Below are 24,939 nucleotides of genomic sequence, written 5' to 3' on the forward strand. Positions count from 1 at the left end.
ACATCAGGTGATATCCATACTAGTATTAATAAGGGGTCTAGTCCTTACCTCTTTTCACTAGAACTTGGTTCATTGTATAGACAACTGTGCTTAGAGATTCTTTCCAAAAAAATATATCTACACCTCCTTGTATCAACATAGTCCTAGCAGCTTCAACCATTGATCGGTTGTTTCTTTCTTCTATAACATTCTATTGTGGTGTCCTTGGTGTAGAAAGCTTCCACTTGATACCGTTCTCATCACAGTACTTAGTGAGTTATTCAAAAGTAAATTCACCTCCTTGATATGTTCTTAGACATTTAATCTTTTTTCCACTCTCTTTCTTAGCTAAGGCCCCAAATCCCTTGAATTTACCAAAAGATTCATTCTTATCCTTCAAGAATGTGACCCACATCATCCTTGAACAATCATCAGTGAATATCATGAAATATATGTCACCTTGAATGCTTCTTGTTCTTATTGGTCCACATAGATCTGCATGAACCAAATCTAACAAGTGCTCTACTGAGAAGGACTTTCTCTTGAAAGTTGAAGAAGACATCTTTCCTAACTGACATTCTTTACAAAGAGCATTCACTGGTTTTTCTAGTTAAGGCAGACATCTTACTGTCAAAATTTATATGACAAAATATCCTATGCCCAAGCCCACTATCATCTATTTTTTCAATCAAACAGTTGCTAAATTTAGGATTAAGATGAAATAGACTACCTCTAGTCTGTTTCTCAGTTGCAATCAATTCACCTTTGTTGTCAAAGATTTTGCACATACCATTTCTAAACTCTAGTGGGTATCCTTTATCATTAAGTTGTGCCACACTCAAAAGATTGTTCTTTAGGCCTTCAACCCAATAGACATCATCAGCACTGCTCTTCCCATTAAGAGAAATAACTCGCTTACCTTTAGCCATATAGGGTGAGTCATTGCCAAATTTGACAACACCGCCATCAAATTCCTTCAGGAAAAGAATTTTTCTTCGATCACCTGTCATGTGATGTGAACAACCACTATCAATGATCCAATCATTAGAGTTATCCATCTTGGATACTAGTGCCTTCTAATCTAATATTTCTTCCTTAATAGCTACAAACACAATATCTTCACTAGCATCATCATCAGATTCTTCATCAGTAATACCACTGTCAATAGCTACAAGACAATCTCTCTTTCCTTTACCCTTATACTTCTTAAATTTGTCTCTCTTGTATTCATTTTCACCATTAGGGAAATTAGCTTCTATATGACCAATCTTGTTGCATGCAGAACATTTTAAAGGTAGCTTACCTCTATATTTACCAGTGCCTCTAAGTAGTCATTTTGCCAATAATGCTTCAAGTTCCACTAAGTTGTCTTCATCATCATCATCTCTGCTGGATCTAGATTCATAGCTATGGCTGGTATCTCTACTTCTTCATGCAGATGGGTTAGAGACAGAAGCTCTGAATGCGGATTCTAATTTTTATACACTACTATCATAGCCATTTAATTCAAAGGTAGTAAGTTTGTCAATAATAGAGTCAAGAGTTACCTTTGTCTTGTCAATGGATTTCATCTCTTGAATATCTGCAACTCGGATAGCATAGACTGGTAGTAGGGTTCTCATTACCTTACTAATCACTGTGGCATCTTCCACTTTCCCTCTTGCACTCTTTATTTCACCAACTATCTCTTTTATCCTTTTACCATAATTCTGGATATTCTCACCTTCAAACATTCTTATGTCATCAAACTTTCCTCTTAGACTCTCCTCTTTAGCAATCTTAACATGTTCATCACCACTATAAATCTCTTCAAGTTTTTTCCATACTTCATATGCAGTTTCATGGCCATGAACATCTGCATATTTAGCATCAGACCTGGAACTAATAATAGCCCCTAATTCTTGATGATTTTCTTGTTGTTCTTTCTTATGATCATTAGTGAAGGTTCTAGTTGGTGTAATATACTTAGTTTCTATATGATCCCAATACTGACTACCAAGACTCTTAATGTAAATCATCATTTTGTCACTCCATATTCTATAGTTACCTTTGTTGAACTCCAGACCTTCTTTCTTCATCATGATCTACAAGATCTTTTCCTCTAGATGTTAGGATTTTAGATTAAAGAGGATGTGAGACACTCTGATACCAATTGATGGTATGATGAAAGAATAAGTATCCGGTAGAATACTAAGAACAAAGTTTCCAAACTCAAATTCAATCATACAAAGTAAAAATATCACGGTCAAGATCAATATTCATAAGAATACTTGACATCAACTAGTTTGACTGTTATGACAACTTAAAAATAAACAACTCCAATCTTGTAAACATCAACAATTCTTAATCATATCTCAAAATATTCATCTCTTAATGCTTCTAGTTATCATGCCTTATCATAAGTTAATCAAATCAACAAATAAGGTCATAACCACAAAAACATTCACCACTTGACACAAATGTTTATACGTGGAAAACCCAAATAGGTAAAAACCATGGTGAGATGAGACTCACAACAATAGCTATCTGAACTCTTCTGATGTTTTCCCTATTAGGAGCCAAGCTTGTTAAGAACTAATTCTGGTTAGGAATCACCCGGTTAAGGGATTTACAAATATGCCTTGATGAAAAGCACAATGCCTTGTTAGGAGTAACCTCGCCAAAGGATTTAAGAATCCAAGCTAATGGACCATCTTATTAGAGGATTTAATAAGTAACGAAGCTTGTTAGAGCTTACCCGATTAAGGGATTTCACTTCTTCTATAATTGTTAGGAAGCAACAAGTTTTCTTGATTTCTCTGAATAGCACTACATTTGCTTGATCAGATCCTTTTGAGCTTCAATCTACCTTTACTCAAAGTGCAGATCCATTCATCGGTTAGGCAACTACACACTCAGGGGGTTTCTGCCAATCTTGTCAACAACTTTTACAAACAACTTCATAGACCTTAAATACAAATCAATAAGGTCGGCAACACAACAAAAACCTAATTCTCATCATCGAGATTACAAACAAGTGAGTACAATCTTGACTGTTATAAATCATAACAATCTCTTCACATTCTTCAAGAAAATTCCACCTGCTCCATGATCACCGCTTCATCGGACTTTGTAACTCATCACGCGTTGTGCAGTAGATGTAATCCACTTTGCTCCTTCCCTAGACAATAAACAAACATGCCAAAACAATATGAACTTATCCTTATACAATGATCACATGTGTCTCCATCATTACCACTCATCAGATAATAAACCAACAAACTTGATCAATTAGGGTTTAACAACTGATAGGGTTTACCTATTACATTGCATAGAAAGGTTGAATCCTTTACACCGATTTACTGGTTCAACTCACAAACTTAACATACTGGTTTACAACATCTTCCAGAAATCTCTTCCTACCGGTTACTAGCCAATATAAAAAACAATAATATCAGCAATAACATGAATACCATTACTGGTTGAATTGATATCAATGACAACATATCATTAGTGCAATCTATATAAAAAATGCCAACAAACTAAAAATGCCAACAATTTATATTGTAGGTTTAAAAGGTACCATTCTCAAACTTTGGCTATGCTCAACCATTTTAGGCACTTTTTAAAGATGAATTTTCTTTCTATAATTTCTCTCCCCTTTCTTATTCGATTGTGGTGGCCTAGTGAAAACATAATGTGTTATCCCTTCATCATGGATTTTCCCTCACATGACAATCATGAATGCACTACCAAAATAAAAAAATATTGAAACCCCTACTCAGTCTTAGAAGGGGGAGAGTGTTGTTGCTATTATGGATGAGAAAGTCATTTAAAATGACACTTCTTCCTCTTGGTCTACTTCCTTTGAATGGAACCTTGATGATTCGCTTCCTAATGCATCTAGGTCGGCCACAAATCCTTTTTCATTGGTCTGAGTCTCCCCTCGTCATTCCATTTTTTTTTTTTTCAAAGAGCTTGGTTTAGAAGAGATTTATATTAAGATGAATGAGTTATATATTTTATATAATAAATTTAATGAGATCATAAATGGCTATTGGCTCAATTAACTACTATGAAACATAATATCAATAAGCTAGAGGCTATGGCTAAAGAAGATGATAGGTCTATGAATGGGTCCTTTGAGGATAAAGATGAGGTGGTGTGGGATATGGATAATGATCTTGTCGAGAAACTCAATAAATGGGAATCCTTGGAAGAAGATGTTAATTCTCTAAAAGTGATAGTGGCCTTAGAGGAGGAAAGCAAGAATATGGAGAGGTCTATCTTTGTTCTTAAGGATATTGAAGATGCACTAAAGAATAATTTGGATGAGATTGTTTCCTTTATCAAGTATTTGGTGAATATGACAAAGGCATTGATGCGGGTTCTATAGTAGGAGCTAGATAGGAAACATTCCCAGAGAAAGAGGTCTATTGAGATTGGTGCTAGAATTTTGGAGTTGTCTAGTAAAAAACATTATGAAATGGTGATTTCATAGTTGTTACTTTTTCCGAGGAGGTCACTAAATTATAAAGGCTCTCTTTTTGGGATAATCTTAATATACTTAGCCACGAATGAAAAGTTGTGAGATCCCCTAGTTTGTAAGAAAATCTATTTGTGTCTCCTAGGGGATTTTTTTTCTTCTTTCGGTTCTAAGTCCATTTTTTGGTTTTTGTCTTGTTCTAGCTTTTTTGCTTGTCCTAGGCCTTAGTGTTGGTCTATCTCATAGCTTGTGAGACCCCTCTTTTATACTAGTAGGTTTCTATGTAAGGGTTCAAGACCTTTCCCAGTTTAACTGATCAAAACAACATAATGTAAATATTGCAAATCTAATCATTAACCAAAAAAATTAGATCAATCAAAACTATCAATGCTCAACCATAAATTGAAAACCATTAACTATGAACAATAAACCATATCAAGATATAGTTTAGTTGTAATTGATCTTGAGAGGCATTCTAGAATGGAAATAAAAATCACTTAATTGTTATCTTAAATTTGATATCTATTTTTGATAAAAAGATACTATTATCTCTTTTTTCATCAAAACACCATGTATTGTATATTTGTCTTATTTTTTCTCGTTCATTAAAATTTGGAAGAAATTGTAATGTTTTAAACTAGACTCTATTTTTTTTCACATTCAAAATATTTTTTAAGTTATTTTTATTAGTTCCCAAAGTATTGAGGGGGTATACGTCTTTTTTTATTTTATTTTTCAGGATGTATCCAAATTAAAATTTTAGTAAAAACTTATGTATTCATTGAAATATTAGCAAACAATCAAGCATAAAATGCATGGTGTTAGCTAATTTCTTATTAAAGGGATTTTTGAAATATAAAAAAGGTTAATATTTAAAAAAGGGGTCCATACTAGATGCAATGATATATTTTTACTTATAAAAAATCAGAGCACTTTTTATTGTATTTGAACCCCTTGATCTCATCATTAAAAAGCATATTAGTTGATAAAGCAGTTTTATAGAAATACAACTCTTGTTATTATTGTACATCTCAAATTGTGTGCATAATTATCCTCAATTTCTTATCAATGATTGTTTTTTTTTTAAATGGCTATTTAAGACCCTCTTTTGGTCTCTTATTTTCATGCCCATACCCTTTTACAATATTTAACATTTATGCCAACGTTATGGTATCTCCCTTGGCGATTCTCTAATGAGGTGGTAACTTCCAAAACTAAAAATAATAATAAAAAATAGGGCTGCTTGTAGTACATACATAATGTCCTTGCATCAAACTCCTAGGGTTTTAAAAATGTGAGTGATTTCTCTTTATCAAAATTATTCAATTACAATTCATATACTTTGATGCTACAAGTTATCTTGTAGTTGAATGTCTTGCATTCTTCTTTTCACTTTTGTTCTTTCAACACAAGTCACTTCTTTTTTTAGTCTTCTTCATATATCCTATATACTTGTTATAGTCAATGATCATAAATTTATTTGTTCCCCTTTATCACATGCATATGATAAACAACCGATCATAAATGTCTTCAATTTAGCCTAAAGATTAAGTCAAATTTCTTCCTCATCCAATCTTGATTCACCTTACTTTACACCACATTATTTTATAATGATTTATGATATTAAAACTACCAAATAGTTTCTCCTCTTAGATACCTTTTCCCTTTTTTGAAACATTGCAAATAGCTCTATATATCAATTACAAACATTGAACTTCTTTTTCTATTATTTAATCTATATCACTTCCTAGACTATAGTAGTTTTCTCACGATGAATTATTTCCTTACGATAAATTTTTAATTTATTTCTCCTTTATTCAACTCCATTTAGCACTTCATTTCTTATACATTTCTTCTCTATGTATTTTCTTAGTTTCTATAACACATCCCTTCAACCTAAAATCATTTTCTTGACTTAATATTGAATGCATTATAAACTTAAACAACTTATCTATTAAATCAAATTTATCACCACTAACGTTTGTTGCATCACTACACTTGTTAGTGTCCTCCAAATTGAGCACCTTTTTCTGAATTTGTGCCCCCGTAAAGTTAACACGTGTTCACAATTCTCATCATTGCATTCTTCCAACCATAGGTTTTCCATTGTTGAAACAACAACTTGCATTTTTATTTTGTTCTTCCCCAACTTATTCAATTTTCACCTATCAAATTTTCTATATTGGAAAGTCCATTTCTAATATAACATATCTTGTCTACCTATAGCATCATCCCGCAATCACACTTTTCCCTTACTTCTACCACTTCTTTTTTAGCATATACTATAATTATTTTTAACACCTTATACAAATCATCATGCATCCTCTTCTCTTTTTCCTCAACACTTAGTAGTTCTTTATTTTTTATTGTATCTACTTGCAACATTATCCGTATGGCATTTTTCTCACCCTTATAAATTCCATCAACTATAAATATGATTTCATTACCACTCACTACTCCCACTTGTAGCACAATGGAGGTCCAATTATCAACATGTCAATCTTCATAGTTCGCTTCATTTATTACATGCACTTGGAATCTGCTTAACTCTAAACTTCACTCAAACATAATCTATTATCAAAATTTCTATAGCTCTTTTGTAATCTTACTAGTATCAACATCATTCTATGATTTTCTACCACTCCAACTCATAGCACCTTTGTAACTACATCAAATTCATTTACATATTGATGATTTCATTTTTCCTTTGTTACACCTCCTTGTATCATCATTTGCATCATATCTAAACCCTATTCTCTTTGTTTCATTCATTCGTAAGAAAATTTATGCACCATTCATCATATATGTATTGCTCTTTTGTAACTTCCTCATGAAACTCTTTATTGCCTTTCTCCTCAAGTGGAAAGATTTGTTGGAAAATACCAGCAACTTGTATAGTTTCATTGGTTGTTACTTCTCTTTCATGCTCCTCTTTCTGCATAATTGTCTACTCTTTTTTGTCAAATATCTCTCCATCCTCAAGTTTACACACTAGCATCTATATTCCTTATTTGGGTGAACTCACAATACTGGTTCCCACTTTTTGACCAACTTTGACACTTAGATGAATATTTTGAAAAAAACCTTCACTTTCTGACACCTATAACTTTTAAACCGTTAATAATTTGAAGATGATATAAACTAGTGATTTTTAACATCTTGTTTGTAGATTCTAAATATATTTTTTGCAAATTTGTTTGAATAAAATTTTATTGATTTTTCCATCTCCCTCAAAAAGTAGTTGTTTACAACAAACAACATTTTTTAAGAGTGATGTGTGTCCCGAAACGCATAATTTTTTTTCTATAAACGATAAAAATTTAATTCTTTTTAATTTTGGTTTGTAACATCAATACCCAGTGCATGCACTTGGTTTGATAGTGATATGTTGAATATTTTTTATTTTTTAAGTTTTGAAGTTCGACTAATTATAATTTGGATATAGGTGTACGTTTGAACACATAAATTGTTCTCTATATATCAAAATTCAATTTTATTTTTTTTGTTAGAAAGAAAACACCAATACCTAGTGCATAGATATTTTTCAGAATTTTTTTGAATTAGTTTACTATTTTTCCCAATGCATTGAACAAAGAAGTTCATGTTCGGTAAAAAACCTACATTCATAAGAAATAAAATAAAAATATATTAATGAAATTAAATATATTAAAATTTATACTATTTGGAAAGCTTATAATAAGGACTAAATACTTAAAAATAAATAAAAATTAAATGAATTAATTTGACCCCCCAAAAGCTAATGTAAAATTGGTTTTTAATCAGCATTTGATAGATGCAAAGGAGACTCGATTGCAAGTATGATTTAAAAGTAGAGAGGTTCTATCCAAGAAATTTTGATCTAAGAGACTTTGATTTAACTCTCTTCAATTAATTACTTCAAATGGGACCTCTTAAAGCTTAAATCATTATATTCTTTTAAAAATGTATGATTTCAGCAAAAAACAAGACATACCAAAAAGTGGGAACCAGCTTTGTGAGTTTACCCATTCCTATTGGCAAGTCTTTCTTGTAACCTCATCCTCCATCACAAGTATCTCTTCCTCCTCTTTATAACATGAATGTAGACCTACAAATAAAAAAAATAGTTAAAAATTGATGCTTATTCTTCCCCTCTTTACTTATCTCTAACATGGCTATCCACTTAGCTAATTACATCTCATGGGTAGCCTTTTCCTTTGTCTTAGTTGTTACACCAACATCTTGTAGCTTGTTGGATGCATTATCTTATTTGTACTCATCCACATGGCCTCTCTCCTCCTTATTTCTCAATTGTCCATGAGGTCTTACATGGGTTGCACAAGACCCAACTCTTCACTTCTAGGCTACTCACTCTTCCTACTTATAGCCTCTTAAGGCAATCTTATCTACCCTCTTGTACTATATTTTATTAGGTTTCTTCTTTTCCCCCTTTCCTAGGATGAATAACATACATCATTTCTTCTTCTCTTTAAGGTTTTTGATCTTGTATCAATCTCATTCAAGCGCTTCCACATAGCTTAAAACTTTTAAAAAGTTTAATGCTAAAATTTCAATAATTTTTTCATCCCCATTGCCACTATATTCCCTTTTATAGGCATGAGCTCTTCTCTTACTACCTTTAGAGACACCCAACCTCTTGTGTATTCTATTTGTAGTTGTCACCACACCATTTTCTTTCCTCCTATACTATTGTTATGTTGTTATTTTTCATATTTCATTTGGGAGAAATGGAAAATAATTAAAATCTTTGAAGTGATGAGACATTAGCACAATGGTTGGTACAACTGTATAAAGAAAAATAATAATTTTTTTTCTTCAAACAGTTTCCGAATTTAAAAAAAACAAACTTTTCTATAAATATTTTGACAAATTTTCAACCAACCTATCCAACTATTACAACATGAATTTAGACAAAATATAATATTAAGTCAATTTATCTTAAATACGTACCAATTTTTTAACAGATATACAAGCAATAAAACCTTATCACATTTTCAACTAATTGAATCTATACACTCTTAAATAGTTTATATTCTTCTATGAACTTAAAATATACAAATGTTTTCTTTTTCTTTGTAAAACAACATTGATAAATATATCCAAATATCAATATATTTTTATGAGGTAATTACATGGGGGAACTGCTGAAGAGAAACAATTCTAAGATCCATGAATAAGGGAGAGTGTCAGGTTAGAAGTCTTTTCCATTCTATCAAATTTCCAACAAAACCTTCACTTAAACTTAAGTTTATTACACTCAAGACTAACCCCTTTCTCAACGGAAAAAAAACTATAATTTTATTTTGTTTAACTGATCTAAAATGCAAAGAACATGATTTATTGTATATTCAATAAAATTAGAGAATATAGTTCACACAGCAGAACAGGTCAGTAATGGCCGGTTTGTACATCTTCTAGATACTAAATTAGCAGCTACAGACCAACTTTGGTCTTTTATAGGACCACTCACCACAGTCCAATAGCTGGTCGATAAAGAATATAGTTCACACAGCAGAACAGGTCAGTAATGGCCGGTTTGTACATCTTCTAGATACTAAATTAGCAGCTACAGATCATTAACCATAAGGCATGGCAAGAGGTTTGCATGGCAAGAGGTTGATTTTTTATGAATTTGATGAGATTATCTTTCAAAGCTGAAACTGCTTTATGTTCAGATGTCCAATGCATGCCAAGCACAACAATCTCATAAACATTCAAAACATGTACATATGCTGGGAGATCCATTAGTTTGCTTTTACAAACCATTGCCATTCTTCCCTTAGGCATATCGATTCCCAAGATCTGATGCAGCTGCATTACACTGGCATTGCGGCAATCTCCATTCAGATCAGTACCCACATCTGCCCCATTTTAACAAAACCAGTACATTTTCCGTCATGCACAAGAATGCTTAGAAAAAAAACTAATTATCTTACTTCCTTTTACTATTTGATCCAAGTGAACATCTCTGATTTTCCTTCTCCCTTCTATAGATCTATAAAAAAGAACAACCATTTCTGAGAAGATAAAGACATCAAATTATTACATTTACCCGATAAGTCCTTTCGTTTGAATCAAACCTGACTTGCGCACCCACATCATCATGATATCTTTCCATTGTGAGCCTCTCTCACAATGTGGACTCTCTCATTTTTTTTATGTTGTGAACCTCCTTATCATTCAAATCTCATTTAAACATTTAATCATAGGATGGACATGTCATATTTAACGTTGTGGCCTATCTAGTTATTTAAAGTAAATTTTAATACATAATTTTTGAATGTACTGTGGACTATCTCAATATTACTACTTGTGTTAGCTAGTACTATTGCAATCACTTTTTATTAACTAAAAATATTATTTTAACCAATTAGAATGTATTATTTTTTTATATTTCATTATTAAATTAATTTTTTGTATAGTATATATACATATTTTTAAGTTTTAAAATTGACAAAAATAATTTGTGGCTATTTGATTGGCCAAAACAATTAGATCCTAAGTGGATTTCATGGATCTACTACCAATGTGTAGTTTATTAGGCAAACACTATTGACGCAAAGTTAAATGAATGAGTATAGCTCACAATGGGAAATTTTTATTAATTCCTAGTTTGATTGGTCTCTTGTGCATTGAAGTGGATATATACTTGCATTTCAATGTTTAGAATAATATATCATTGTATTATATTACATAATATACTATTATTTTTTTTTAAATAAATATTTTAATATAGAAATTTATTATTTATGTTGATAATTATAATTTATTATAGTCCAATTATTTTTTCATTTAAACATAAAAAAATTGATATGTAAAACATGCAATAAAAAAATTTGAAAATAATTAACATATAATTAATATAAATATAATTTGATTAAAATATTAAATTAAATATTACATATTATTATTATTCAATAGGAAAAAAATGAGGAGCAAAAAAGTAGAAGATCTTGTGAATCACCAAAAGGAAAAAAAACATACGAATTCACAAAAGACAGAAGATGGAGCTTGTGAAACTATGAAAATGGGAGGAGGAAGAGGCAAACCATAAAGAAATGAGGAATGCTCATGGTCAGAACACACTAGTTATGAAATAATTTATTTGATAGATGAAATCTCTATAGATCTGGAATCTCTAGAAGATTTGATAATCATTTGTAAGTTTATTGGGCGTAAAATAAATCATACAAAAATAAGGGTTTGTATCAAATTTTTTTTGAAGATATAAGTGATAACCAAATTTATGTCAAAAAGATTCTTTATTGTTATTTTAGCTAATAAGGAAGAATGGGAGAAGGTATTGCAAGTAGGATTGAGGTCGATGGAAAATTACCTATTGTATATGCAAAAGTGATTCCCTAATTTTAAACCACTCACTTAGATCCTTATCACTCCCCAATTTGGATTCGATTGTATAATTTGCCTATAGAATATTGGTCTATAGAATGTTTGGAAAGGTCAATAGATCATTGGGGATATTAATCGACATTTATGTACACCTAGTTGATGATGATGCATACCTCTATGTAAACATCAAGGTGGCAACAATAAGGTGAATACCAAGTGATGTTAGGTTTGTTTGATGATAAACATTAGATTGAAAAAATTGAAATTGAAAAGAAAATTTATTTTTTTGTCTTTGGTGTAGTCAAATAGATCATATGATAAATGATTGCAAAATAATCCCAAAGACAATAGAGAAATGGATTCCTAAAAGCAAAAATCTTAACAAAAATTTGGGACCCAATATAGTAAAAGAAAGAGTAGTTCAAAAGGGAAAGGAAAAGTTTATACAAATAGGTTTGGGTGGAACAAAGAAAGTTGATGAAACTAATGGGAGAAATAGACAAGATAAAGATGCATATCCTAAGGATTAAAGGATAAAACCATTAATTAGAAAAAAAAAAATATAGATTTATAGGAGGGGAAGGATAGTGCTAGCAAGGAAGAATGAGGAACAGATGAAGAAGGAACATAAAATGATTCATAGTTGGAAATTATGGATCCAAGATGTATTAGTCACACGATGACACAATTGCTAGGGAAAGAAAATGGAGGAAGAGGAAGGAAAGCCAATAAATAGAAAAGAGATGATGAAATAGGGGAGACAGGATTGGTGAGCATCTAAGCATTTTTGACAAAATCCAATAGTGCAAAGGCTTCCCTTGGAAATAAATGGGGCTCTTCACATGGAATGTTAGGGGCCTTTTGGCCCCTAAAAAATGACACTTAATCAAGCACCATTTGGATAAAGTTGTAGTGGATATTGCAATACTCTAAGAAACCAAAATCTTCTTAGAAAAAGGGCCCAAATTTGTTAAATATTATTGTAGATGGGAAGGATCATTTGTGAATGCACGAGGAAACTCTAGAGGCATGGGTTTTTTATAGAATTTAGATACAATGTCGGTAAATGTGGAGATGGCAGAATATAACTAGATGATGTGTAAGGTCAAGTGCCAGGTTTCAAATGAGGGATTCTCATTAATTAATATCTAACATCTTACTAAAATAAAAAAGTGAAGGATTTAAAAAATTAAATCAATCTATGATGGATTTTCGAGGTGGGGGGGGGGGGGGGGAATAGGGAAAAAAATTATTTCCTATTGGTGATTTTTTTCTAGGGTAGGAAAATTCCATAAATTTCAAGCGAATAATACCTTGTTCTATGGGAAAAATATTTATTGTAGGAGGCGAATATTTTTTGTTAAAAGGAACAAATATATAATTGTATGAGCAAAAATTTTTACTTCGAAGGAAAAATTATTTGAATGTATTGGCGATTTTTATCCACCGCTTGAAAATTATTTAAATGTATAGGTGATTTTTATCCACCACTTGAAAATTATTGAATTTGTTTTGGCGAATATTTTGTTATCTATGGAAAAATATATAATTTATTGGCGATTTCATGAATTCATTGCCATTAATAGATAAGGAACATCACATCAGATCAGTACATCACATCACATAAATTCATAATACATTGAGTCTGGACTCTGAACAATGTATCAATAACTGCGGCCTCTTTGACACATGAAGGGTGACACATACCTAAAATCTATCAATGATTTTAAACCGTTCGATGATCATAGATCAATGGCTGAAGTTTTATTTCGGCCCAATTTTCTGAAGAAACATAGCTCACTAGAAAGTGCATAGGATGGAATTGGATTTAATAGACACGTATCAAATGTCACGAATCACGACCAATAATTTTATTCATTTAATAAATATCTTTTCAGTAATTGCAATCCACTTTGTCCCCATGACTTCCAATGTGATACTTGCCAACTTGGTACTGGTTTGTAGTTGTTTCCATTTTCGCACAATAGTGCATTTATGGGAAATATTTGCAGAGATAAGAAATATTTTAAAAAATTTAAAGCAATTAATATGGTTAAAGAAGTAATTATTACAATCAAGAGCTTCAACTATTTATAATACAATCTCTGCTTCTTTCATCTTCAATTAGCCTTTGCCATTTGGTAGATAAATCGTCAGAGCTCTATTTAAATTCTTCCTCTAATTTAGGTTTATAGGCTCAAGTTGTTTAATTTGTTAATTTGTTTTCTCAAGATGGACACTCCCATCTGCTTGAGAAGCACTTTTGCAGAGGACCAGAGGGCCTTTCTAGGCTCCGTTAGAGACCCAACCCTCCAATCAGTCTGCAAGGAGGCTGGATCCTTCACCAATGAGGCTTTGCGGATGGTGCTCGGTAGAGAGTTTCTGAGAAATGAAAATAGGTACCGTGTTAACATGGACATTACATCCTGTTTCTTAGCATCTCTTCTGGACCTCAGAGGAGACAAGGTGGATATGCTGATGCTATTGAGGAAGGTTTTTAAGGAAGACTTCCTTGGAGACGACATTACTGTTGTCGTCCTTGCAGAAGTAGGGGTCGGGATACCTTGGGCAAGTGAATTATCCAAGCTTCTCCTCCCTGACCAAATAGTGCAAGTGGCCAAGAAACCGTTTCTCCTGAACCTGAATGCGGAGCAGTTGACGCATCACAGGAAATTGGTGCAGATTGGCAAGGACTTCCTCTGGAAATGGTTGCTCCTCGATGACTTTCCAAACTATAATTGGCTTGAAGAATTTGCAGTGTGAAATTGGCCCAAAAAGGGCACCAACTTCTTGTCAGTTCGCAGTGTGAAATTGGCCTCCATGGTCACCTGCAATTTCAAAAGCACTTCGTGCAAAAAATGTCTTACAGAAGCTACAAACTACAGATTTGTTCTGCCTCAAAGGAAAAACTAGCACACAGATCAAAAGGTAATAAATTTTTCCTTCGTCTTATAGGCCAGGTAAAGAATATGTATGATAAGGCATTAATGCCATGAGATCAAGAAAAATATTTCTTGTCATCCTCCCCTTCCTCCGTTCGTGCGACCTGCCGCAGACAACTCCTTCTGCAACAATTAATCACCACCTTGGCATTTGTACTTTCCAAATTTGCTCACCTTAACAGGTTGAGGACTGCACATTTTTTTAAATTAATACACTAAATTTATGTTGAACTTTTATATATATTTTTAAACTATTTAAAAAAAATATATATCATAAACATATTTTGAATGTTTTCTTTTTTATATTAAACTTTTACCTTTGAAATTGTATATCAAAATTTATATTTTTATTAAGTTATTTGTTTTATTCTAGAAACTAAGTTTCATGTTTTATACTATTTTTGAATTTCAAATTTTTACAAATAATATTAACATTATATTTAATAGTTATCTCAAACTATTCGACATCTTTAAAATTTAAATGTCTCTTATTATGGGACCGACGACATTTGACAACACTCAAGTTCTCAACAGGTATCATTATCCGTCGGATGAGCAAAGATCAACGACTTAGGGTGGATTTCAGCCCAAATGTGGGTAGTGAACACATTGGTGAGAAATTTGCCCAAAATTGAACATTTTAAATTTAATTAAATATAATTAAGTCTATAGTCTGTAGACTATAAATCTCTTTTTCGGGTGGAAGTTTAAAATGATTAAATAGACTTAAAAAATAGACCCAAAAAGTGGGTCATGACACGAGTATGGTGACGTGCCAGAAAAATGGCAGAAGTCGTGGGACCCACTACATCTATAAACAGGTACCATCATTTGTTGGATGGACAAAGATCAAGGGCTTAGGGTGGATTTCGGCCCGAATGTGGAAAGTGAACACATTGGTGAGAACTTCACCCAGAATTGAACATTTTAAATTTAATTAAATATAATTAAGTCTATAGTCTATGGACTATAAATCTCTTTTTTGAGCAGAAGTTTAAAATGATTAAATAGACTTAAAAAAGAGACCTGGAAAGTGATAGGAGTATGGTGATGTGCCAAAAAAATGGCAGAAGTCGTGGGACCCACTACATCTATAAATAGGTACCATCGTCTATTGGATGAACAAAGGTCAACGACTTAGGGTGGATTTCAGCCCGAATGTGGAAAGTGAACACATTGGTGAGAACTTCACCCAGAATTGAACATTTTAAATTTAATTAAATATAATTAAGTCTATAAATCTCTTTTTCAAGTGGAAGTTTAAAATGATTAAACAGACTTAAAAAATAGACCCGAAAAGTGACACGAGTATGGTGACGTCCCCGAAAACTGGCAGAAGTCATGGGACCCACAACAACTAACAACAGGTACCATCATTCATTGGATGAGCAAAGATCAATGACTAAGAGTGGATTTCGGCCCGAATTTGGGAAGTGAACACATTTGTGAGAACTTCGCCTGGAATTGAAATATTTTAAATTTAATTAAATATAATTAAGTCTATAAAGCTCTTTTTCGAGCGGAAGTTTAAAATTATTAAACAGACTTAAAAAATAGACCCGTAAAGTCACAACAGGTACCCTAGTCCCTTGTCCATTGGATGAGAAAAGATCAATGACTTAGGGTGGATTTCAGCCCGAATGTGGGAAGTGATCTCATTTGTGAGAACTTCACCCGGAATTGAACGTATTATACTTAATATCCTTAGAATTTATACTGAAGTAGTGAATATTTTGTCCTTCCACATTGAATAGTTATTTATAATAATTAATAAAATTACAACATTGAATAGTTGTAAATGAATAGCCTGCAAGGAATAGGGTATTTCTAACATATGACCCACAAAAATATATGATGGAGTTCATGGTTGTTATGCCCCCGGCCCCAACTAAAGATTAAAATCCACCACATAGTCAGATAGATACCTCTGAATTTCAAGTTAGCACCCTCCAAATGGATTTTTCCAAAGTACATAATGTGGACAAAATTAGTGTGTCAAAAAGGACTAACGAAGTGGTCTACACTTTACTGCTAAAGGTGGAGAGAGAAAAATAAACTGGAGAAACAAATAGAAAAGTTACAGGAAGACCTGGAAAACAAAAAATTGAGGAAAGCAGCAGATAGCGAGTGCAATGATTTACAGAAAAGGATAAAAAATTCAAGCTCTGCAGTAGAAATTGCAAAGCAGGAGAAGATGGATGCAGAATTGAAGGACCTAACAAAAAAACTAGCTAAAAGTAGTAAAAAAATTGACGAGGAAAGAGTCAGTTTTCAAAAATTATACAAAAGTTATGAGTTTGCTGCTGCCAAAATGAGAAAATTACAGGACCTGTTGGATCATAGGAAGGAAAAAGAAAAACATTTGCAAGAGGAAGTAGAAGAAGAAAGAAAAAATGTGCACAAATGAAAGAACACCTGCACAATGCAAATGATAAAATAAAAACTTTGGAGGATAGATTGAAAGATAATATGAAAAATACAACGAAGTATATACAAGAAAACATTTGGTAGCAAATAATGCAGAGGAGTGACAAGTTGTGTGAATGGTTTCAATTGACTGAAAGTTTGAGACTAATTTATATGAAAATCAAAGGGCACTATGAGAAGAGCATAAATGTTTATTCAAAAGAGGATATGGCAAAAAAGATTTTGAAAGTAGTCTACAGTTCCAGTGACAGCTACTTTGCATCCAAGGGAATTAAGAGCTAGATTGATGCCATAGTTAAGACATCATCTATCATTCAAAAATGCCAGAAGCTAAGGGAAACATCAGAAGTTATGGAAAAGTATGGAAAAAAGATCTTGAAGGTGCAAGAAAAGAAAAATAATTTGATTAAACTTGGGTTGCCTAAGACCGTTGACCAATCAAATAAATTCATTGGAGAAGAAGCTTACAAAAAAAGCATGGAGATAAAAATGAAGTCTGATTTAGACTTACTTCCAAAGGACACAACTCCCCAAAGCTTTCTGGAATTCATCCAACCATTTACAACTCTAAATTTGGTATTGGATGAAACAGTGATGTCAAGTAAATCTTCTAAATATGAAATGTTGACGAAGTTGGAGTTGACTTTCCATAGTTTACAGAATATTGACCTTCCATCAAATGAAGAGTGGATCACCCTACAAAAATTGACACAGAAATCTTAAGAATCATAGTATGTACTACACAATTTTCTTCTTTTACTCTTAATTTCAAGGTTTTATGTTTTTTCTGTTTGCTATTTTGCTAAACTAGCCTATGAATCTATTTTATGAATAGGAAAAAACCAGCACTTGCTATAGCTATTTTGCTAATCCAGCCTATGAATCTATGATGCACAGTGCAAAACTTCAACCAGTAAATTTGTATTCTCAAAATCTCCCTTGCTTTAACATTTATCCATTTCTCTATTTATGATTAGTAGGTTTTAGGCATTGCTATTATCTATGTTTAATTTGTCATGATGTGAATTAATATTTAATTTTGAACTCTATTTTTTGAATAGGAGACATCAAACATGTAGCAGATGTTAAATTGATAATATGGCCTATAATGGCCATATAAATCTATGTTGAGTTTGTGATTTAGATGTTCAGTCTTCATATTTTGCAAACTTGCAATTCGACCTGAAGCTGTTGTTGCTCCCTTGTTTCTATAAAAGGGAGTTCAGGGTCATTTGCAAAGGGTTCTGAAACTTTGTATTCACTTTTGCATGGACATTGGAGAATCACACAGGAGCTATTGTTGCTCTCTTGTTTCTATAAAAGGGAATTTAGGGTCATTTGCAAAGGGTTCTGAAACTTTGTATTCACTTTTGCAATTTGCATGGAGAATCACATAGATTGGTGTATTACTATTGAATAAATTGTATCATATGGCTATATTTTGAAAGAATTAATAAAAATCTAAGTTCTCGACATGTGTATTACTATTGGATGAATTGTATCATATGGTTCTGAAATGTATCACACAAATTTGAGACTCAAACATGTATAAATAAACAATAAACATCTCTGTATCAATAAACACATTATGGTTTTTTTTTATTATGCTATTTTAAATCTGGAAATAGAAAGTTGAAAAATACAATTACAAATCAATATTAAATTCTAATTGAAAAAAGTAATATGCTTTTGTAATATGAATGATGAGATACAGTAATAAGATTAACAAATACCACTCTCTTACAGTTGTCATTCATCCTCATCAAATTCAAAGCTTTCTTGATTCTTGTCTGTGGTTTGAGTTTCTTCACTCTGAGTCTACATACCTTCACATAACTGCATCTCAATGCTACCAGTAGGTCTAGTACATAGGGCAATAGTCCCACTAACACTTTTGTTTGAAGTGTTTCCCAAACCTCTTCTTTCACATTTGGACCTCCAGATTTGTAGTGCCATATTGTAAGGAAAAGTGTGGACATCATAACTAGATGTATAGAGCCTCAAGAAATTTTCCAAATTTTTGTCTAGTTTGTTTCTTAGCTTTGATTTTAGGAACCCCAATGCACTAAAAACTCTCTCATCTTCCACTGAACCCAATATCATGGTAAGACATAAATCAGCAAGCTTCACATATTTTGGCATTGAATCACGCAACATTTTGTTCTTAGCTATAGTTTTCCAAAGCCTTGTTACCAATCCCTCTTCATGGGGGTTCTCCATTTTGGCATATTGTTCTCTCATAGTGTATGCAAAATGAGATGATTACTCTCAAAGATGAGTTTCATGTAATATTCCATCTATAGTTACTCCATTCAATTCTCTGGATGTGCAAAATTGTTTTATCAAAATCAGTAGCTTACTTCGAAAATCAGATGCAATGTTGAGGCTCCAATAATGAGGAAACACAATAGACATGGCTTCGAGAAGGTTGTCAGGAGGGAATCTTCTTCTAATTTGTGAGGAAAAATCATATGCAATTTTCTTCATAGAATTAGTTACACTCTCAACAGTCTTATCGAAATCTTCCCTTGTAACTCTTGCTAGTTGCTTCCTGGGGCGCTTTCTTGGTTGCTCGAGGTCGAACATGGAATAGAAGTGCATTGGTATCTCAACTCCCTATACATTGGCACATACCTCTCCGTCTACACTGATTTGTAAAAATTTATCAAGATTGTTCAAATCTTGTGAGTGTCTGCCATTTAATAATTTTTTCATCAGATAGTGTTGGTTGATTTCGATAGAGATTGTTGAGGCTCATGCATGTCATCTTACGTAGCATAGCATATTCTACAATATACAGAGATCTTTTTTGGGTAGCCTTCATAATATTCCTCATTTCCTCTAGCATGGGCATAAGAGTTGCTAAAGTTAAGAGTGTCTCTAAATTACTTAACCTACGAAGAAGTTCAGGAAATTTTGGTTGATCTGATTCATCGCGAGTTGTGTGAAATAGTCCAATCAAGGATGGATATTCTGAAAACACTCGATGCACTGGACCATCCAAAGAGATCCATTTGGTATCATTATCCTTGAGAAGCTTGTTCCCATAAGTTATTCCATCTGCAAAGTGTTGAAATTCCATAAATCACTTGGGACTTCGACAGAAGTGTGAGTAGAGCTCTCTGATTAAAATTTCAAATTTTTTTAACCAAAGCAAACTTGCTCACAATTCCAAAAGCTAGATTCATTCTGTGAGCCATGCAATGAATTGCAGTAATGTACGGTGCAAATGAAGTTTCAATATTTGTACAAAGACCGTTCCTGTGACCTTGCATTACTGAAGCTCCATCTTCTTCAACACAAACCAATTTTTTGGTTACCGTCATGTCATCCATACCTCCATATTCAATTAAACTTCTCTTTACTAGTTGAAATAAATTTTCCGTTGTCGCACTCTCCTTCATTTTAGCAACAGATAGTAGATAAGGTTGGTTGGTATGATTCTCTATAGTATAAATATGCATGCATACTCATGAAGTATTGTCTACTGCCGTAACTTTGTCTAAAGAAAATGCACTAAAGTTTGACTCTCTTATTTTTTCCTTTACATCTTTTTTTTCAACCTCAATAAGACAACTTGCCCATTCCCATCCACTGTTTACTAACCAATGTCTATTAGGATAGTTAGGAACTTTCAAAAAGTGTAATAAACCACTAATTGATGGGAAATCTGTCATAGCACACCCTCTGCTCAAAATATAAAAAACAACGCTTAATTGAATAACTTTTCCCAGTTGTTCTATTTGCATTACTTTTCCAAAAATAGCTTATATAGAACCTTTAACTTCAACAAGCTTCATCTATTTTTTCTCATGAAAATAATACTCTTTGACATTCCTCAGATGCTTACATTCCTCCTTTGTTTTCCATCTTATCACTAATTTTTCAACCCCGTCTATCATTTGTTTTTCATAAACTTTACCCATATGCTTTTCTATGGTGTCAAATTTTAGCTACAACCTAATTTCCTTGTTATGTTTCCAAGTGCAAATCTTACACCTGCATTCTATTGGAGGCTCACCTTCAATTGGATTCTCCACTGGTTCAATGAATGGATACTTTGATGCCCAATTAATTTGAAAATTCCTCATTGACATATCCCACTCCCGATCCTTTTTTGATTGCGGTTCACCCTTTTTTGATATGGCTTTTCTTTTCCCCTTCCGTGCATTATCATCAATGGAATTATCACCCAAGTTGATTATATCATTCTAGCTAACTTGGGCATCTACCAGATAATCTTCTTCAAGATCATCCTGATCTGAGATATTAGGTTCGTCGTTGTCTTCAACATGCGGTGTAGGTGGTGAATTTTGTACTTTTACTTGTGATGATGTACCTTCTTGATTTTCACCACAATCCTTTCCAATGCCAAAGTACAAAGACAACATTCTGCTTTTTGTTGGCCTCTCGTGGCCTTTCCCACATTCAGGTTTCCTACCCCTCTTCCTGTTTGACATCTCCAACAAAATAAAGACTGCCAAAAAAATATCCATTTGTTGAAGAAGCAATAATAGACTATAATGTATAATATACCACTTCAAAAATATGATCGCTCACCTTTAGGATTTAGGTCACTAGCAGTCGCCAATGCAGTCAACAACAATGATTTTCCTTGGTTTGAAACTTCACTATTGATCAGAATTTAGAGCCTAGAACCCACCAGATTGTGTTGAGATAGATTTGATCTTTGCATGTATTTATACCAATCCTTATATGGCGAATTCCGCGGGAATTTTATATGGTATACAAATATTTGGTGAATCCCGCATAACTATAACATGACTTATGTAATTTTCAAGGCGATTATAGGTCGTCCAAATACAACTTATGTAATTTTCAAGGTGATTATAGGTCATCCAAATAATTGGTGAATACAATATAGTTTTCAAATGTTGGGGTGAATAGAGACACGCGTCAGCAAGATGTCAGGCAAATTGGGTCCCCCTAGCTAACAAATCTTCACATGCCTATAGGCGAATTAAGGTCATCTATTAAGGCAATCTTGGAGAGTGTAGGAGAAAAAATTAAATTTACTGTGTGTCCACCATATATTATATTGGTGAAATCATCACATAGAAACATTTAATTACATAAAACATATGGTGATTGAGCCATGAATTTGATGGAAATTGATAATGTTCTGGCAACATGGCCACCCCCAGTCGGTACAAAATATTTTCCACTTCCCAGGTCGCCGACGTGAAAAATTTGCCATTGGCGAATATTCACCACTAAAGTAATCTCTGGACTCCATCTCACAAAATGGATGTTACACATGGACAAATAGAAGAGAATGGTTCACCAATATATTAGAAAGGTTGGATAGGTTTTTAATTGGAGGCATTTGGCTAAAATATGATATTGCATGGGCTTCATATATCCTTCCATTATCAATATTTGACCATTATCTGGTGTAGCTAGAACTAAAAGATAGTAGTAGACCAAACAAAGGGTATTTTAAATTTGAAAATATTTATTGGTGAGATATTACATTGAAGGGTAGAGTTGAGAATTAGTTGAAGGAGAGAAACACTTTTTCAGGGAATAGTTAGCTTATTTATTGAAAATATTAGGGGTCATTAAAAAAAAATTGAAACAATGGAGTTGTGAATGCTTCAAAAATATATTCCACGAAAAAGAATTGGTACAGAAGGAAATGGAGGAATTGAATGATAAAGTAATTAAATACTCTATATTCACAAATGTTTTTTTTAGGAGAAAGAGATTAAGGGTAGACATATGGAGCTATTAGCCAGAGATGAAGTATATTAGAGAGACAAATCTTGAAAGAGTTGACTCTTTGCTGGTGATAAAATTAAAGTGTTTTTCATGTATTGGTTAGTGGTAGGAGGGAAAGGAATAGAATCGAAGAGATAAAAATCTCTAATGGTGAGTGCCATATTGATGTGAGAAAAATTGAAGAGGAATTTGTTAGTTTTTCCAAGCATTATTAGACAACAAAGATAATGGGATCCTGAATTATAATGACAACATCTTCTCATTTATACCAAAGTGAGTAAGTGAAGAAAATAATAAGATTCTAATCAAAGAGTTCATAATGGATAAAATTAAAGTAGCAGTGTTTCAATTGTTTGGAAAATGGTGTCTCAACCTTGTATTTACATGTGGTTACTATTTATAGTATGTTTTAATTTGACCATGAAATGGTGTGAAATTATCCCCAATTCTTCTAATTGGCTAGATAAGCATACTGGTAAAGTTTCATCACAAGATCACAATTACTTTTGAAGATATTAAAGTTTCCATTTTGGAGAGGTGTAATGAAAGGTTTAGACTTAATTTTGACAACTTTAGACCCTCCAAAATGCCTTGAAAAGTGGGTGTAATATAATAGCAGTTTACAAGGTGATAGAGCACTTCATGAGCTTTCTGATGCTTCAAATGGTTCGTCAATTGGACACACGATTCACAAGTTATGGCCTCCAAAAGTTTGTACTCTTCAAATAAAAAATATAATTTGCATCAGGCACATAAATGAGTTGTAAAAGGGAGGGAAACATGTTCATGTTAGGATAACCGGTGAACAACTAAGAGCGGGGGGGGGGTGTGAATCAGTTGTTAACAGATTATAACATTTAATCCACAATACAACCTAAAATAAGTCAAGTACTGATAAAGCACATACAGATGTCAGTAGGAACAGATACCAGTAAACAATACAACTTAACACAACTAGATAATCAATACAAAGCAACCATACCATATAACACCATGATTTGTATGTGGAAAACCTAGAAAGGGAAAAACCATGGTGGGAGGCCTACGCACAGTTAGATGATACTTCTGCAAAAAGTATGTGTTACAATGAGGGGCCTGCACTTGTAGGAAGGCACACTGCCTAGAGTGTACTACTCATTACAAAAGAGTCTCACTAGCTATAGATATTAAAACCACCTCAAGAAGAATGGACAACAATCCAATAAAGTGAACTGCAAGAGATAGCATCTACCTTTCCTGATTACAGTCCTGATTAAGCCTAATGTCAGAGGACTAAATGCTCTTCTAAATCCAATTTGATCACCAATGATCGACCAACTCGTCTGCTTGAGTGATATTACAATATTGACACATTACAATCCTTGACCATGACCTTTTCCACAACCATGATGCTCTATGAAGAGTTTCTACCTTTTATTTATACAAACCCTAAGGCCAAAACCAATTAGGTCGGCCACCTAAAAGATATTACAATATAAATCCACATTACAATGACATGCCATGTCGGCTTAAGACCAAAACAATGATAAAAAATCCATAGAACATCCCAAAACATCCCGGTAATGTGTAGAGTATACAATAGCATGATACCAGTCCATAACCTAGATAGGTCCCAGACCTATTTTGAGTCCACCATGCCAAAGCAATGTCTTCAAGAAGTTAAAGCACAATCTTTAGCATCCTTAAAGCCATCTAAAAGCCATACCAACACCACTTATGCATACTGTCAAGATTCCTCAATGAAATCTTTGTTGATAAAGTCTTGAACCAATGTCGGTAAGGGTTTACCAGAGTGTGTGATAGAATCCGATTACCAAGTCCATACCAACTGACCAAGACATGCTCTAGGAGCATGTACCACATGAAATCAAACATATCCCATAGATCCAAACATGGTGGAAGTGTCCAACAGATAGTCTCATCTGTTGGTAACACTAGATCTGCTACTTGTAACCAAAACATGTCTGTCGGTAACCAATCATAGCAGCTAGTGTTGACATTAATGACAAAACATCAATGCAACATATAATAAAT

This window comes from Cryptomeria japonica, chromosome 3 (genome assembly GCF_030272615.1).
Source record: "Cryptomeria japonica chromosome 3, Sugi_1.0, whole genome shotgun sequence".
Taxonomy (NCBI): domain Eukaryota; kingdom Viridiplantae; phylum Streptophyta; class Pinopsida; order Cupressales; family Cupressaceae; genus Cryptomeria; species Cryptomeria japonica.